Here is a 19,690-nt window from a genome sequence, read left to right as displayed (position 1 = left end):
AAGGAACACAGGTGAGAAAAAGAAGAAAGAAGAAAGAAAGAAGAAAGAAAGAAAGAAAGAAAGAAAGAGAGAAAGAGAGAAAGAAAGAAAGTTAGTTCAAAGCTACCAGTACTATCCAGAAAGTTTTACGTCGCTCCGTTAATTATATTGATTTAACAGAGACATAGAACCTCCCACATCTTGGGCAAAGAGTGGCCACAGAGAATTCTGGATTTTGATCCTCCAACAGGTGTGATCCTTTCACAGTGATCCTTCTGTGAGTCTTCTGAAACCCATCTCCATTGTTTTTTTGTTTTTTTTTTTACCACCATGGACTATTGCCCCATGCTACCTTCTTGCCTTCCTAGTTAATGTGGAATTAGATGCTACCGTCTTGCCTTCCTAGGTATGTGGAATTAGGCGACCTGAAGAGTCTTGGGACAGTAGCTCTCCTCCACAGAATTGTCACTGCCTCTAGAATTAAGAAGAGATGATGCACACAGTGCCCACTCAAACGTGAGACATGCTCTACTGAAAGGGAAAAAGCAGATGGCAGTGCTTACCTTCTGGGTCTAGGTCAGAAAGGGGGCTTCTGTTCTTCACAGGAGAAATATGGCCCTGGCACACACATCTCTGCCTGTATTCAGCTGGTCATCTCCTCTGTGCACACAAAGTGATGGATTGTGGGGGGACTTCTGGCACTTCCCAAGAGCTGTTTGAATGTGTCCAAGACTGAGATGCACACAAGTGCACAGATGTTTCCAAGGGCTTCAATGTCCAAGGGCATGTAAGTGTGATTATCACAGTATAACCCCATCTGAGTGCACTGAAAACAAAGATATCGAAGATGTACACAGAGCAGAATCTTTGGGGTGATTCCATATTATTGGAAAAATACACTGTATGTGCTGACACTATATTGCATGTGCTTACTAAAAAGTCTGGTAGAACATAGACCCAAGGGGTCATTACCCCAGCATAGTGGAAATTTGGAGGAAGAACTTGCAAGAAAGCTGGGAATGAGACAGGGTTTTACATTTACACTTTTATATTTTTTCCATTTTTTGGGGGGTCTTTATAAACAAATATTTTAGTATTTTTCTTTATGGGCTTTAAAGTGGAATGTATCTGTATTTTACCTGTTTTCAAGCTATAACAACTAGGAAACATTAATTAAAGAGTGGGGAAAAAAGATGGAGGGAGGAAATCTGAATGGTCAGAAAAACAAAAAACAAAAAACAAAAAAAAAAACAGAGAAAACCGTATTAAGAAAGATGACAATTTAAAAAATTAAAATCTATGAAGACTCATTGACAAGTTAAGTGCCCAATAACGTCAGAGAGATGGGACAAAATGTGTAACATTCACAAATGTAAGTCATGTCTGGCTAGTAACAATGATATCAAAGGATATTATGAATTTGTACAGAAAGATATGAACAATATATAAATTTTTTTTATTTCACAAAGATGTTTTATCTAAGGATCCCATGTTGTGGAAGAACATTTTCCAGGTCTTGCTATAATGAAGGCAGTACGGAAGGTTGTACTATGAAACGTAAACCTCAGTCATTCCAGTGGTAGGAGCATTGTAGATTGTCATTGCATTCTTTATGCGTATAGACACTTTCTAGGTTTAGAATGTATATGTACTAATTGGATATTTGACAAAGAGGAGATACATTAAGAGTTGCCTCTACAGTCTTGGTCTAAAGGCAGCAAACACAGATGGCACATTTAAGAATTTGTGGCTACAGATGGGGACTGACATGTACATGGACTGTTATCATATCTTTTCTTTTTAAGATTATTTATTTATTTCAGAGACAGAGTCAGAGATATTGACAGAGATAGCAAGAGAGAGCAGAAGCAGGGAGGAGAGGAAGCAGCAGGCCCCCAGCTAAGCAGGGAGCCGGACTCGAGCCTCGATCCCAGGACGCGGGGATCATGACCTGAGCCGAAGGCAGACTTTTTTTTTTTCTTTTTTTAAAGATTTTATTTATTTATTTGACAGAGAGAGACATAGCGAGAGCAGGAACACAAGCAGGGGGAGTGGGAGAGGGAGAAGCAGGCTTCCCGAGGAGCAGGGAGCCCGATGCGGAACTCGAATCCAGGACCCTGGAATCATGACCTGAGCCGAAGGCAGACGCTTAACCGACTGAGCCACCCAGGCACCCCTGTTATATCTTATCACTGAGGCTATCAATTAAAGCAGTAACCACATAAAATGGGCTTTAAAATATATTAGGTCATTTAAATTCAATGTGAATACTGTGGGCCATAGATCATTCTTAATTTGACCATGATTGAAAGTTACAGAGAAATGCTGAGACGTGGACAATTCTATTTGTCCTTTACACAGATCGAGCCTCTTCCCACAACATTCTCCTCTGGGCTTTCCAATGATACTAGCTTAAAAGGAAAAGGAACAGGAGGAAAATTGAATATCAAACACGATTTGTAGCCCTCCATACCTCCATGACTGGAGACTGCAGATAAAACAAATGAAGAGGTCCCAGAAAGAGCAAAGCCCTTTCTCCTAGCACACAAACGGACTATATTTATATTCAGGAGAGAACTCACCTAAAAAAAAAAAAAATCCTTTGGTTCTGACAGCTATTTGCTGGTTTTAGAAAAGGGGAGGAAAGGATCGCCTTTCTCACTTGGTGTTTGAATAAGAGTCCTTATGTTAAACTGACATCTTGGTCTTAGGGTGAAACTCCTCTGAGACGCTCAGAAAAAAAAGAAGTGAGGAGTTAGAAATCTGCTTTTTCAACCCCAGAGTCAGATTCTCAAGTACAAACTCTGGTCTCCTTTGCTTCCTTCTCCCTTCATTGGTGGGGGCAGCTGAGCTTTCACATTTCATATGGTGGAGCAGAGCTTCTCAAACATTAATGTGCACACAAATCCACTAGGGGTCTTGTTAAAATTATAGATTCTGATTCCATAGATCTTGGCGGGGAAGGGACCTGAGATTCTACATTTCCTACAAGCTCTCAGGTGAACCCATGCTGCCTGAACCATGCCTAAATCTGGAGGTTTTCAACAGTGCTAGAGGAAAGAATAATATTTTCCTGCCTATGAGAATTTTCCATAGTTTGCACCTTATATGGTCAACTTGTGCAATGTTTCTGGGTATACTCATGTTTTATCCCAGAATGTAGACTGGGTAATTACAACAGAATGAAATGTCCCTGAAATGGATCAAACAGTAAAGGAAGAGATGTTCCTGGGTGTTAGAATCTAGTTGGTCTGGGACCTGAGGGTACTGTCTACTTTCATGGAAATTGCACCAACTAGGTGGCATCATGCCCTGCTAGGAGGCAGGACAAAAACACAATTTAAGAACACAAGCACACTAGCCAACTTTGTGGTAGTGATGGAAGCAGGTAAAATCGGTGTTTCCTAGGTCAACCCTCTTCACTGCACAGAATTCAAAAACTGTGACACATTAAGTCAACCCATGATGCCATGAAATAATAGGAAGGTATAAACCAAGGAGCACTCATTCTAGACAATTTTACTACATCAACAACCCAGAACATACCCCCTCATCTGAGCCATCCAACATGCAATACACATGGCATGCACAATTTGTCTCCCTCACCAATCTCTATGGGAAATCCAGCCACCCAAAGTATGTTTTGTCAATTTGTTTTGTAGACTTTACTGAAGATATCATAAGTGAGATAAAGGGGGACAGACTTCACACATTTCACAGCTTTTAATCCTCCAGATCTTTGTTCCCTTGTAGAGATGCTCCCCTTTAAAGACTTCCATCTCCTATTCTCCCTCTTTGTCTCTTTCCTCCTTTGATGATGATCTTCATCCCCCTCAATGAAGCAAGGCCATATGGCATTAAACCCATACGCCCTATCAAACTCCATGTTCCACAAAACCAAAGGATGCTGCTCCCTTTAAGTGGCTCTTTAGAAACCATGTATTGTTTTGTTTAGATGTTGATGTGATGGTTAATTCTGTGTGTCAACTTGACCAGTCTAAGGGATGCCCAGACAGCTGATAGAATGTTACTTCTTGGTGTGTCTGTGAGGGTGTTTCTGCAAGAGATTAACATTTGAATCTGTAGCGTGAGTAAAGAAGATCCACCTTCACCAATGTGGGTGGGCCTCATCTAATCCATTAGGGGCTTGAATGGAACAAAAAGGCAGAGGAAGGGAAAATTCTCTTTCTCTCTTCTTGAGCTGGTATGTCCATCTTCTTCTGCCCTCAGATACTGGAGCTCTTGATTAGAGCGGTCTACCTGGCAGTAAATTTCTTTGTATGGCCTATACAAAGTATAGGAGTAATTTTTCTTTTTTTTAACACTTTTTGTTTTGTTTGGCATTCTTAGTGAAGTTCTTTATATTGGAAAGATTTTAGATTTACAGGAAAGTTGTAAAGTTAGCATGGAGATTTCCCATATGATCTTTACCCAGTTTCCCCCAATGTTAACATCTTACACAACCATGGCTTGCTTGTCCAAACTATGCAACCAACTTTGGGACATTACTATTAACTGTATTTATAAACTTTACGAGGATTTCCCCAGTTTTTCCAATAATGAGCTTTTTCTCTTCCAGGATCCCATCCAGGACACTACATTGCATTTAGTTATTATACCTCTTAGTCTCCTCTGCACCATGACAATTTCTCAGAATTTCCTTGCTTTTTGTAAGCTTGACAGATATTTTTTTAGAATATCCCTCAACCTGGATTTGTCTGATGCTTTCTAATGATGAAAATGCAGATATGGGTTCTGGAGAAGAAGTCCTCAGAGGTGAGGTGCCCTTCTCACCATGTCCTATTAGGAGTCCATGATTTCCATATGACTCATCACTAACGATGTTAACCAGGGTCACTTGGTAAAGGCCGCATCTGTTTCGTTTCTCCACTGTTAATCATTTCTTGCGTTGTGTGACCATGGGATTTTTTTTTTTTAAAGTATCAGTTTTCAAAATACCTAACGTGGTATTTCTTTCTTTTTTTATTGAGTTCCTTTTTTGTTTTCAATTGATTTCTAATTCAACTTTATCTTTGTTATTTTCTCCCAGAAAAAAATCCTTAAATACCATATTTCTCATAGAACTCTCCTGCTTAAACCTTCAGGTTATTCTTGGTTGGGATAAAAGGAAACCCATATTTTGAGCATCTCCAAGGTGTGAGGGAAAGTAATAAATATTTTATATATATTTCTTACTTACATTTCACAAGAGCTCTCTAAATGAAATATTAACAGACCATTTTATCAAATGAAGAAACTAATTTTCCCAAGGCCATAGTTAAAGACAGTAAGTAATAAAACAGGTATGAGAGAACCTAGATTCTTTACCCAAAGACTCAAGATCACCCACAGACTTTTCAAATTTGTCTTTGTCACTCTACTACATGGGCCCACTCCCACCCACCCCCAAAAAAGAAAGGTCTATGCCCTGCACTCTAAGCATTCCCTAAACATCAGTGTCTTGAACATTCACTCCTGCAAGCCCCTATTCTCCAAGTGGCCACCCCAAATATCACTCAACCTCCAAGCTGAAGCCTACCTCCTCCAGGAAGCTCCCACTGAATACGACACCCACAGCCACATCTTCTCCCTGGTACTGAGTGTGTTTTCTAGCATATTCACTAGCACTAGATGATGGTCTCCACGCCCCTGCATCCAGCTTGTTAAAACAGAGTTAGTCCATCCATTCACCCTGCCATGGAGAGTACACAAGTCCCAGCCCTGATTAACAATGCTTGCACGAGGAAACCCCCAGGAATGGTCTCTGGCCTCTTGGCTGGAGCCATGCATTATGTCCTTCTCACCACATCCCACCTCCTGACTTTGACCCCCTCCTGTGGCCTCCCCTTGCATTCGACTGCACGCCCATGCAAAGTCAGCCAACCACCAAGGTAGAGGGAGCAGGCCTCAAGACTGTTATCACTTTTTTTTTTTTAAGATTTTATTTATTTATTTCAGAGAGGGAGTGTGTGAGTGCAAGCATGAACAGGAAAAGGGCAGAGGGAGAAGCAAACACCCTGCTGAGCATAGAGCCCAGTGTGGGGCTCGATCCCAAGACCCTGAGATCATGACCTGAGCTGAAGGCAGATGCTTACCCGACTGAGCCACCCAGGCGCCCCAGATTGTTATCACTTCTGATGCTAATTGCAAGATCTGGAGGGTTTCCCCAGACCACTCTATAATTCTTTAGAAGGACTCACAGATCTCACAGAAAGCTGGTTTTCTCCCAGTTATGATTTACTATAGTGAAAGAGTACACATGGAAATCAGCAGAGGGAAAAGACGTACAGAGATGCATGTGGGAAAACTGCAAATGCAGAGCTTCCAGGTATCCTCTCCCTCTTTGGAGACATGGACAGTATTATATTCCCAGCACTGATGTGTGACAAATCACAGGGATTACTGCCATGCAGGAACACTCACCTGAGATTTGGGGTCTAGAGTTTTTATGGAGACTCCATCATGTAAGAATGACAGACTGACCATGTGGCTGACCTCAGTCTCCGGCCACTCAGGAAGACAAGCTACTACCGCATGACCCAAAGCCCCTACCTTCTGTCACTTTGTTAGGTTTTCTGGCATGCCCAGCACCCCCACCCTAAATCACAGTGTTACACAACCCAGTGACCCAAAGCCCCCGAGGCAAACAGAGATACCCCTGTCTCAGGACATTCCAAGGGCTTAGAGGTCACTTCCAGAAGCTAAGGGGCAAGGGCCAGATCTCTTTTTGAACAAGATTAAATTCTAGACTACACTGTTGGGTATCTCTTACTATCTTGAGGACCTTCCTCCTCTTTTTTGACACTTAGCTCTGAGTATGTTTCTTACCACAACCAGAACATGTGTGTGTATTCAGACACTCAGACATTTACAATGATGTTTCCACAATGCTAGGATTATGGTTGGTTCTTTTTGTTTCTCATTTATACTTTTCTACTATATCCACATATCCTACAAAAATGCTTGCTTCAATAATCAGGATGGGAAAACAGGTTTTAATGAGGCTTTTTTTTTTTTTTTACATGTTGCCTATCCAGTTTTGTTCACTATGAACTATAAGATTTGTCCACTCAATAAGTCACTGATATAATATTTGGAGGATTGCACGTGCTTTTTCCTCCCATGAATTATGTGAAGAATCACTAAAAAGGATATGTTAAGAATAATGTAAACTCTACTTGCGAATTAGAACTAGGCATGTTTTAAAGTAAAATGCCCTAAGTACACACCTAAACAGCATCAGCCCACACGAGAGACATGTATATGTAAACACAACCATATGTAGGTGTCGATACGGAGACGTGTGGATTGTGTCACTCTATATAAGATGCTTCAGCCAGTATGACCATGGGAGTACTCTCCTATTTGTCTTATCCAAATTTCTTCTCTGCCCGTTCAATGGTGCTATTTCTCACTACAGCATGCACTGTCAAAGGAGACAATGGAACCCCTAAGGGACCAAGACTGAATCTTAGGGGTGAAAGAAATCTTAGGGTTTTTATGTATAAAGCACAAATATGCACGCAGTACATAAAAAGATAAACAATGTAAGTACGGTATTAAACTTACATGGGAGGGAAATGGTACAATTAGAAAAGAAAATGTCCAAAAAAAAAAAAAAATGAAAGCAACTCCTTTGTGAAGCCTTATCTTCCTCAACCTTAACTGAGAACTCCTTACTTTGACACTAGAATTTCTTGAATTTACTTCAGCCATAACCATAACAGCATCGAAAAGAGGTCATGGTGCCTCCCCCTCCGTGTGAAGCTCACCAGAGCTTCCTTGTAATTATCTCTCTATTTGCAAGAAACCAGCACTGTCTGTAGCACCTGGGAAGCACTACATAATCATTTCATGAATAAGTAAACCAGCTAAGAACAAAAGGTTAACAATAAAAATAACTCACAAGTATTGAACATTGACAAGGGGCCAAAGATGGTTCTGATTATCTCCTAAATCCTCACAGCACCCCTATGAAGGAGACACTGGGGTTTCCATTCTCCTTTTATAAACAAGAAAAGTGACACACAGAGAATTTAAGCCAAGTTTCCAAGCCGGCTCAGTTAGTAAGTGGAAGACCCAAGGACAGATCCAGGAGCCTAAACATCGCTCCACTTCTCCGTATCAACACGTCATCGTTATTCCTGAGAGCAATCCAGCGCTTGGAAGAAGTATTCTTTATGCTAAGAAAGAATAAACATACCCTTCATAAATAATACAAAAACAAGCAACAGCTTCTACAGAGTGGAGAGCTACTGCCAAGGAGCCTGGAGTATGCTGGCCATTAATAAAACATTTTTAAATGTACTCTAATTGGAATACAATAAGAAAAATTAATAAATGATTCTGAAACAGAGAGCAAGTAGAAACAATTATTATATTTTTGCATGTATTGAGAACCCATAACAGTCCCACTGTCGGGCTCACAAAATCCATCCCGTGTGCTATGAGGTGTAGTTTTAACCACCGGTAGACATGTCAGTCTACATTTTGTTGGACCACTGTTTTAATCTGGTAGGGTCTGCCTCTGAGAGATTTAAAAAAAAAAAAAAAAGTCAAATAAAATAACACACAGGTTCTCAGTAATTCCATATACTGTGCTTGACGGCAATGCTAGACCCCTACATATGACTCGACCAGAGCATTCGCACACAATAAATTCCAGGCACGCATAACCGCAGGTATTAATGTCCCATACTTCTGCCTGGTTTTCAATCAAATCTTTGCTATAAAATAGAAGACAATTCCAGACGGTCCTGTGTTTAGCTTAGAGTCTATTATTTCTGCCACATGAGCTGTTCTTCAACAGAACACAGTCACTTTGGAAAGTTCTTATTTTGCTAAACGTGTCCCTGAGCAAATTTCTAAATAATTATAGTCCCTCAAAAATGAGAACTTTTATGCCATGAAATTCAACCAGTGGGAAAACTGCTTTCAGTTGTCCCAGGCTTGTTGCAAAGGACTGTTCTGGTTTTACATTTAATGCTTCTCAGTTTTGTACCAAGCCAATATTCAGAGTTTTGAAAATTAGCTTTATATGGTGATCACTGGTCTCCTTCCACATTTTCTAAAAACTACATCACTAGCTCCACTCTGTGTGAATAAATCTAGAGCTTCAGCTATGACTGATAAACCGTGATTCTCATGTCAATGGTAATTCTAACAATAGATGTTTGTGCTACAATTTATAGCTACAGAGCTTTTTACACGTGTTGCTGAACTTATTCTCAGAAGAACAGAAGCTATCGGCACTGCTATAATCTGTCAGACAAGGTTCCGGGGAGAAATATCACTTACCAGAGGTAGTGCGTCAAGGTAGAGTAAGCTGCATCTACAAACAGATCCAACGTGGTGGCTCAGACATGGTCACTTCCGTGCACAGTGTAGAGCTTGTGTTGAGGGGCAGCGGAAACCTCCGCTCCACACGGTCATTCAGGGATCCAAGCTGTCATGCCTCTACCAACTTCAACTCACATCTTGCACTGACCCTCTGGGCATCAGCACCTGCAGTTGGCTGGAAGGAAGTGGAGGGGGGTACATCTTGTGAGAGACTTCCATAGTTATGCCTAGCACATTGACTTCTGCTCACTTCTGGGAGCACCTGGTCAGCTGGGCACACCTAACTATGAGGAAGACTGGCAACGGACATGGCTGGGTATATGGAAGAAGGGGTGGGCAAACGGTCTCTCCCACAGCTAAGGAAGAGCCCGAGCAGGACTGAGCCAAGTTCTTCTGACTCAAATCCTGTATCTTCTCTCTATCCATCCCTGCCTGAATGCCTGGACTTAATTAAAGTATCATTGGATCAAATGGACTGCTTCCTCATGACAAACATTTTTTCATAGGGGATATAGCCATCGCTGTGTTCAGGCCAACACTCTACTAGCCAACATTTTCCTCCAGGAGGAAATTGGCTTTTTATCTCTTGAGAACACGACTGATCCCCAAGGGCTAAGACTTCAGTGCAAATCTAAGCTATGGGACAAGCAGATAGAATGAACTGTGCCAGGAGTGTAAGGTTTGGGGGCAGGTGCTGCTTATTTGGTCCTGCCCAGGGTTTGCAGCGCTAGAATCCTGGATTCTGTAGATATGTGTAAGTAGGTACCTACTGGGATCTACCCTGTAAGAGTGGGCAGCCTCTGTAGGTCATGAGATCTTGTAGAAATGAAGGCATTTGTCCAAGAGAAATAAAAACACATGTCCCCACAAAAACTCATAAACGGATGTTCATAGCAGCATTTTTCTTAAGAGTCAGTATGTGGAAAAACCATAAACGTCCACCAACCAATGAATGGATAAGCAAAATGTGTTCCATCCACGTAATGGAATACTATTTGGCCATAAAAAACGATGAAATTCTGACAGGTGCTACAATGTGGATGAACCTCAAAGACATTATGCACAAAGAAGCCAGACACAAAAGGTCACATATTGTAGATTCCATTTACATGAAATGTCCAGAGGAGCCAAATCTAGAGAGACAGAAAGCAGACTGACTGGTGGTTGCCAGGGGCTGGCAGAGGGTGGAATGGAGATTGACTGCTGATGGGTAGAGGCTTTCTTTTGGGGGGAATGAAAATATTCTAACATTGTGGTAATGGATGCACAACTCTGTGCATCTACTAAAAAACACTGAGTTGCAGAATGTGGCTGTGTGAATTGAATGGCATGTGAATTCCATCTTAATGAAGGTGTTATAAAGAAAAGAAATGAAGTCCTATCTCAGGGGCATGCAGTGAGCTTGTTCCAAAGGGACAAGGAAGGGGCCGTGGAGGGCCTCCAGAGTGCCTCAGGATTCCCTTAGCAACATGGCCAAGGAAAGTTGTAGCCACATAGCCATGGTACCAGTGACATTCCATGAAATGGGAATCCACAACACATTCCTTCTGTACAGCCTCAGCTTCCTTCTTTATATGCTGAGTGCATGCAGCCTGAGCAGCTAGGAGGCAGACCAAAGACCACAGACCTCATGCCCCTCGTGGCGTTTTCCCCTTGCAAAAATCTTTCAGAATAAAACTCTCTCCTAAGTCTGGATTTGGTTTCTGTTTGTTTTTATTTGTTTTGTGTTTTGACACCCAAACCCACACGGGGCTCTCAGGATTAAATTGACAAGTGGTTCCTCCCAACACCATCATTCGTTCCTACCCTGGCCTACTTTCCTCAACACTGATGGAACTGATTTGTCGATACATCTCCTTGCTCCATCTGTGGAGCTCCGTCCATCCTCTGTTTTCTTGTAACGAGTTGAATTACCATTGATAATCAGATTCTCAAAACACAGCAATCCTTGGAGAAGCTTTTTGATTTGGGTCTTTTGGAAGAAGGTAAAAGGACTTTTTCGGTGATGAGAACTGTGACTTTCTGACACACGGTGGGTTACAGAGGATACACCTTGTGTTCTCACATGCCCACCGAGCAATGCTTAAGCAAGCTGTAGAGGGAGCCATGTCCCCTCAGAGCTGGCTGGGGTTTTCTCTTTGTACTTTGTTCTCTTTCCCCAGCTAATCTGTACCCAGAACTCTTCCTTTTTACTGAGTTAGTTCCTATTTGGCATTTTCTTGAAATGCTGAGTGTTTATCCATGCATTTCTAGCCAGGTCTTCCCACCACACAGGGACAGGGATGATGACCATAACTCCTTTGTATTATGTGCACTGATGTTCCTCCAGGGTAGTCTTTTGGGTTGTTGCTTTTAACCCCTTCCTGCTCTATATTCTGTGGGCTGTTCTAAGGAAAGAAACACGTCCGACAGCCATCACTTCAGTCTCCTGAAAATTTGACTCTACGTGAAGGAGGAACTGAATGTTTGGGAGCTCTTTGCCAGGTTCTTCATCTGTCTCATTTTCCTAAAACCACAACTGTTCTAACCACACAGAAATAAGTGGCTCACATTAGCGTGCCTATTCTGGTAACTTTATCAAGAACTGTATTCTAGGAAGTGAATAGTGGACCTACATCTATATTATAGGCAGTTTCTGGGCTTTATTTACAAACAGAGTGCTTTAGACAAAGTCTTTTGCATAATACAAATAGCAAGTGATTATTCTCAAATGGCCATAATACTCCCAGTCAAAAGCTCTTTCAACTGAAATGGCATTAGCATACATCTTATTTTCCGGAAAATGTATTGGAAACTGCAGGAGAAAGGTCCATTCTCTTTGCATTTGGGAGAACTAAGCTACTGAATAAAGAGGAAAACCGAGTCGTTACTGAAAGACCTGATTCTCTGCTTTGGAGAGGTTTGATAACTCAGTTCCAGAAGTGAGTCTAGGGCTCCTTTGTGTTTGGAGTGAGGCACTGGTGAAGCAGGCAGGAATAAAACACTGAATAAGATATGGTCCCTTCTCTAAGGACATTTATAATCTTCTTTTATGAACATTCCAGCCAAGAATCCCCAAGCACCATGTGAGGGGATGACACATTTCAAAGTTTGGGTTTGTTTCTTTCTCCCCCCCTCCTAATACCATCCAAATGTAGTGCCTTCACCAACAAAATGATGATATCCACTGGGACCCAGACAATAGTCAAAAGAATGGAAAGCTGAATAACTTTGTCCCCCGTGTGATATCTGCTTGATTATTTAAAAAAAAAGAAGAAGAAGAAGAAGAAGTAGATGACTATTTTTGCACTAAAGAGTCACAGTCCAAGGCTCTCTGCTTTGATCTAAGGCTCTTTGGGGTCACTGAAGTGTCATTTGGAAAACTGCTTCCTGACGCATAATATTATGGTAATGATCCCCTACAGCCTGGCACAAAGGCTCTGCCATGAGAGCCAACAATTTATTTTCTTCCAAGTATTGTTTTAAAACAAGAGGCAGCTGGGGGTCAAGAGAGAGGCTCTGGGTTATAACAGGCTTAATGCGACCCTTGGAATTTTTTTAACACGCTTGGGAGGAGAAAGATTGTTCAGAAATACTCATTTACAGAACCAGTTCAAGAGACACAGAAAAGATACATTTCTCTTACGTCTGAGCACACAATTATAAGCTAATAACAATATAAATAAGGAGAAGAGAGGAAGGTGTTAGAATTTTGGGGGTGAGGTTAGAAGCTGAGAGACCTAGATTCAAACCCCAGCCTTGCCTCTCATTGATTATATCCTTTTGGCTTACAAATCAAGCTTTTTGAGCTCAGCCACCTCAGATAGAGCAGAACGACCTGCCTCAAAGACAGGGGTGAAGTTTAAATGCAATATTGTGAGCTAAGAAACAAATATACAGTGTATGTACCTAGACTAGTCTATGTGTATAGTTTATGTACATAGTGTAAACTTAACAACTGTACTGATCATTGCTAGTATTACTGTTATACAGGAGTTATACAGAGGGCCAGGTACCATGCTCTGCTCCACATCTGAGATAGGTAGTGTGATGTACATTTATTTTGTCTAGGCTATGGTGCCCAGTATTCGGCTGAACACTAGGCTAGGTGTTGCCATGTGAAGGTGTATTTTAGATGTGATTACATCAGTAGACGCTGAGTAAAGCTGATTATCCTGCATAATGTGGTTGGGTGGGGAGTGGATGGGGGCCGAGGGTGGGTCTTATCTAATCATTTGAGGGGCTTAGGAGCAAAGACCGAAGTTTCCCAAAGAAGAAACAATTCTTTCTCAAGACTGCAGCATAGAAACCCTGCTGAATTTCCAGCCTTCTGGTCTGCCCTGAAGATTTGGGGCTTGCCAGCCCCTACGATCATGAGCCAGTTCCTGAAAATAATGAGAGAGAGAGAGAGAGAGAGAGAGAGAGAAACACAAATATAGCTGTCTACAGAGACAGAGACAGATCTCTCTCTATGGAGAGATCAACAGGGCCAACAGAATTATAGTTATCTCTCGAGTATGGATCTGTCTAGACAGACGATAAATAGATAGATCCAACAGAACTATAGTTATCACCCTATAGACAAAGATAGGTTGGATACACCTATGCACCTGTCTTTCTACCTAGGGAGATCTGTCTCTGGCTGTCTCTACAGATAGACAGGTCTATGCATGGATAGGCATATAGATATACCTACACCTGTGTACCTCCACACCTCTTATCTGGGGATATCCTACTTGTTCTGTTTCTGTAGAGAACCTGATTAATTCCGGCAGGGAGAGCCACAGGTAAATAGGCTATCGGAATGCTCTGTGACGGGTCTCACTAGGAGCGCCACGTAATGCTGTCTTTGAAGGACTGGATGACGCTGCCCAAAAAGAGGGCTGAAAATGAGAACACCCTTTAATGGGTAGATACCAGGGGAGGATCAGCTAGAGGATTTAGAAGATATATAAGATATGTGCGGTATGAGGCCAAGCAAGACAAGGGGGAGAGCTTTCCCAAGGGAAGGAGGGTTCATCTGACGGGAGCGCTAGAAAGCGTACATCAGAGAGAGGAATACGTGCAGTGGGGAGTTCAGCCAGGTGTTACTATGGCACGAAGACTAGATGCAGGGTGTGGCCATGGAGGTGGCTGGAGAGGAATGAAGGAGCAGATCCTGAAGGGAGAAGACCAAGAATTCAACAAGTGCGACTCCCATGAACCTCTCAGGGTCCAGATCTGTGGCTGTCCCTGGGAGAGCACTGCAGGGCGGGGGCGGCCCCAGGGAAGAGCCAGGCAGTGGAAGAAAGGCTGAAAACATGGAAGTGTTTGCTCATTGCAGAACAGATGACCCAGACGGAGAAGAGTAGTGAGAGGCTGGGTCAGGAGGCTGGAGGATGGTGGGGACCGAGAGTTCAGGAGACGTAGTTGTGATGGCCAGATGGGTCCACCTCCCGGGCAGGGATGTGGGGAGCCCTAGTCTATGGTCTCAGTGGAATCACCCAGGGAGCTTTACAAATACTGCTGCCAGGGTCCCACCCCAGAAATGCTGTGGTTACTAATGTGGGGTGCAGCCTCAAGCTGAGAATGCTCAGAACAAGCTGCCCACGTCACGCTCACGTCCAGTCAAGGGTTAAGAACTATCCCAGTCCAACTGCAGGTCAGGAGAACTTTACTTCCCAGGACTCTCACACTTACAGAGAGTAGCTGCTTTCCCTGGCAGCAGGGGAACTCCAGGTGCTTGGGAGAATGTTTACCTTGGCCTGAGATCATTGCAATTCTGAGTGTGTTCTGACACCCACGGATGAATAAACTCTGTGTTCTAGATGGGGTCCTCTGGAGTATGGGCTGCTTAACCCTGGAGCCAAGAAAAAGTTCTAGGTTCAAAACAAGTGGCCTGAAAACTCTCAGGCAGAGGGTCCTTTTTCTGAGTCTTCTGGGAAAATCAGAGTATAGAATTCTCACTTTATACTTGAAAAAGCTGCAGTCTCTGGTATTTGGGGGATTCCAGACTTTCCGAAGGGAACCATCCATAGTCCATGAGGTAGCCATTATCATCTCAGTTTTAAAGATGAAGAAACCAAGAAATAGAGAGGAAAAGCAAATTATCTCTGGGTTATCCATCTAGTACACTGAATAGTACGTTACTTATATATTGCGAAACGGATCACTGGGGGGGCTATCCAAGTCTGTCCCCACAAAAAGCCAAGACCTGAGTTCTTATTTAACTCCAAAATCAAGGATATGGGCATTGATTCAATAAGCCCATCTGAAATTTGTTTTTTGAGGAGACAAAAGAAAGAGACAAACTTAACTGATATTGGAAGCATGAGTTTTATCTGCCACCGGAGTGTGGAGAAATCTTACCATGAAGATCCCCACACATTTGAGGGGAACTGACTTCTCTGTCCCTTGTACAACAGAACTCTAGATCTATGACATGGTTTTGACATTCGAGGAAGGTAAGGTGTGAATCTCCTGACCACAGCTTAGAGTCTACGATCCGTAGACCAATGGTGGTGCCAACCCATCCTCTGCGGAGAGAGGTTTGATTTATCCATCAACCTGTAAGGCTGGGGTTGGCTGGCTTAATATGGGGCTGTGTCCAAGGAGTGGAGGGTAAATGGTGATCAGATTCCGTCTCTTTCATGCCTTGCATGTCCAACAGACTATCCTTCATCATCACCAAAATCTTGCTCACGTATCAGTAGTGGCCAACGTAGTCAACTCACTTCCAGGATTAACTGAGACCAGCAACTTCCCAAATACACTGACTGTCTTTCCTAAACAACAGACAGCTTTGTTCCTAAAGCACCTGTGAGGAGAAGGCTGTGGGGTCCCTGTGAGCAGAGCGGGTATGAATGGCTCCAAAAGCACCCAAACGGTGAGGTATATGATTCTAAATCTTGCTGCTCACATAAATTTTCCTTAAAGATATTTGTTCTGAAAATGGGTGTAGGCGCTGCATCTCATTGTGTATAGACAGAAGGACAGCCTGGTGGTCCACCTCCACCAAGCCCATGTGTGTCACTGTCTCTTGGAGGCTGCACCAAGACTGACTCTCTCTTGGTGAGCAACCAAGTGGGTGTGAAGACATGTCCCCACGGAAGGCCCATTCTACGAATAAAGGCAGATCTCACCTGCTCTTTGGAACAGATCTCTTTGCAGAAGCTAATCAGCCCTTAAACCCTAGTACAACTGTGGGACACAATCTACTGTATCTGCTAACACTGAAGATGTAATCATGCTTCTAAACACGGAGTACTTTCCTTTGTCTAAGCAAATCTGAATTTAAAAAAAAAAAAAAAAAAGGATCAGGGACGCCTGGGTGGCTCATTCGGTTAAGCGTCTGACTTTGGCTCAGGTCATGATCCCAGGGTCATGGGATTGAGTCCCACATCGGGCTCCTTGCTGAGCAAGGAGCCTGCTTCTCCCTCTGCTTGCCTCTGTCTCTCTCTCTCTGATAAATAGAATCTTAAAAAAAAAAAAAAGTATCAGTTAAAAGTCTTTTTCTATCAATAGATCTTTTTTATTGTAGCTCTTATCAATAGATTTTTGACTTAACACTACATTAACAATGGAGCTGCCATTCATGAGTCATGTAGCTATTTTGTAAAATCAGGTTTTGGAAGGTATGCTGTTATGTAAAACTCAAAGTTTATACAATAATTACTCTGTGTTATGTAACGTTGTGGAACGCATGAAGGTATGTGCAAAAGGCCTCTTGAAATTCATATTTCTTTTTGGCAGAAAAAAATAATTTTGGAGACTCCTATTGGTGGGAAGTGGGCCCGTCGGCAGATGGACCTTGGACTCCGGCAAACTTCAGAGTAGAAAGACTGTAACTCCGGGTGGGATATGATGGCATGCAGAATAGGCGAGGCTGTCTGAGTTGGGCATTTTTGCATTCATCTTCTAAAATGAAATTGCCCAAGAGAATAATTATTCATCTTTTCAAAGAAGGGAATAATCAGTGCTCTCCATGTGGCTCCAAACTCAGATTTCCAGGATCTAATTTAGACACTAACTTAACAAGCCAAACTTTTTATCCATAAAGGTGGACTAAAAGAAAAGAGAGAAAAACTTGTAGGATGAGTGGGGTCAAGAGGTGTCAGAGAAATTCCTAGATTTGGCCCCTGCAAGGGTCAAGGTCACACCACTGACAAGATGGTGGTCCAAGCTCATGGCGTGGGTTGGTGGATCCATTCACACAGGCTACAGTCGATGGTGCCCCTGCAGCTGTGGTGTGGCTCCTGATATAATTCTGGGCATGAAAACACTCAAGGAGACTTGAGAATAGCCCTTCTGAAGTAAGGTTAGACATCATTCTCTCAGCTACTTCCTTAGAGAATTCTGAATGCAGGTTCCATTAAAAGAACAATACAGCAACAAAGGGACATCCTACTACTGTTTATTTAGAGATTTCAACCCACCTTACACCCTTTGGATGAAAATTACAGCTTCTCATGTACCTACCATTCTAGGGGCCAGAATATCAAGGTGAAAACCCTCCCCTCTGATTGTCTGAGCATGGAAAACAAACAAAATAATTAGTGACTCGAAAGGCATTTCAGACATTGGCTCACATGTAGCCATACAAAACAGGGAAGATTCTGTTTGTAAATTCCAATCATTACCTAGAAAGACTTTAAGGATTCATATCCTAGGCAACAGAAATGTGCTCTGTAAAAGAAATCTTCCTACACGCTTTTCTATATTTATATATAGTTAAGCTTGCGTTTAAACAAATGAGGACTTTCTTACCTCTCTGCCCAGTGGTCCTTCAGCAAACCAGCTTCCTGTTCTCCAAGTCACTCCACGAATGGGCAGAAAGAACTGGATCCCATCGTGGAGACCACAGGCTGTCCCTCATCTAAGAGACGTAGAAACTTTCATACCAAGCCTTCCAGTTGTAGGTACTAAGGTATTAGCTGCTATTATCTTACAGGAGAGAGCTTTGTGCGAGACATCCTTGTCCCACAAATAGGAAACTGGCTTCAGTGACTGAGAATCAAGAGTATGCAGTCATGGAGTTGGTTCCCCATTAACAAAGACCATTTCTATGTTGACACGCATCTTTTCTGGTTTGAAGAATAATCAGTGGAATAAATTTGAGGCTGTATTTGCTGCAGTCGGACAAAATATTATTTTCTTTCATTGCACTCTGAAGTTATGATTTTGGACCCTCTGGTCATCAAGGCAAAGGATACAAACTAATTGCAAAGTCTCAGGAACACAAAAGCTAGAACATCCCAGGGACTGCCACCTGAGACCTTTGCTTGGGGCTCTCCGTGTGATGCTGCTCGTTGGTTAGTGATTTGATGAACTGAAGGCAAGGAGGAAGAGTCTCTACTAACTGATGCGAAAATGCTGAGTCCCTTATCCTCCCAGACCATGCAAAGCTCCACCACAGCAAAGGAAGTCAGCACAATGAAAAAAGTTGAGATCCACAGTGAGAATATGAACGTGAGCACCACCATTTTGCAAGACGGTGACCATGGATTTGGTAGGGAGATGTCAAAGGACTTCTGGGAACGTGTTTGGGTTCCAGGCCCAGGTAACCTTCTCCTCTAGCAAAATGCATCGTCTTTCCCACGAGCTTGGACACTGAAGTTTGGGGGCCAGAGTCTCGGGATGTCATGAAGCAGTATTTCTCTGATGAGTCCTCATGCAGCAAGAAGCAAGTCAACAGTGCTTCAAGGACATGCAGCATTCAGTGAATGGGCTGATGGCCACGGGTTCAAGAAACCTTCAGTAGGAGAGAAATTTACTCTAACCTCCATCTACCTTCTTCATTTTTCAAACCCAATTCTGCAGAATACACTATAACCCTCAGTATATCCTGAGATGCTACATCCTGGAGGCCTTTTGGTGCTTCAGTGATGTCTTTGGTGGAGCCCAAGATAGTTTTTATGTTGAATTCCATCTTCAGTGGGGGCAGTACCATGTAGAGTTCTTTCTAAAAGAAAAGAGGGGAGAACATGAATCAACAGTGGAAACATGGATTTGTTTCTCCCTCGGTCATTAACATTTGGGAATAAAAAAAGTAGCCAGTGGTTTAATTTTAGTCTTCATTAATTTTTAATAAATTTGTACCACTGTCCAGATTTAAATCACCACTAAGGACTGAGAACGCAGCAATAATTGGCTCAATTTAGGTCAGACGTTGGTAATGATGTTTAAACAAAGATTATGTAACAAAAAAAATGAATGACAATGATCCTCTCAGAGCCTCTCAGATTAAAAACACAAAACAACAACAACAAAAGAAAAGCACAGAAGATGTAACAAAAGAAGAAAAAAAAAACCTTTCAAGAGTCAATTCTGGGCCATCTTAGTCAAGGAATATTTTTACAGATTGGGATGATCAGTCATGACAAAACTAAGAAGTCACTATGAGCAAAAAGGTAGG

At 42.4% G+C, this 19,690-nt stretch overlaps 1 long non-coding RNA gene across 1 annotated transcript in view; it reads right to left on the bottom strand.

The window, feature by feature from the left end:
- LOC113931029 overlaps window positions 1–19,230 on the bottom strand; it is a 230,593-nt gene extending 211,363 nt beyond the window's left edge. Inside the window, exons 1-2 of the long non-coding RNA XR_003522656.1 lie at window positions 18,043–19,230; window positions 9,277–9,493 (exon numbers count right to left, since the gene is read on the bottom strand). This is a non-coding gene — a long non-coding RNA (uncharacterized LOC113931029). The remainder of the gene's footprint in view (window positions 1–9,276; window positions 9,494–18,042) is intronic.
- Between the last annotated feature and the right edge of the window lie 460 nt (window positions 19,231–19,690).

Source organism: Zalophus californianus, chromosome X, assembly GCF_009762305.2.
Source record: "Zalophus californianus isolate mZalCal1 chromosome X, mZalCal1.pri.v2, whole genome shotgun sequence".
NCBI classification, from domain to species: domain Eukaryota; kingdom Metazoa; phylum Chordata; class Mammalia; order Carnivora; family Otariidae; genus Zalophus; species Zalophus californianus.
This window is presented reverse-complemented; position numbering and strand designations above follow the sequence as displayed.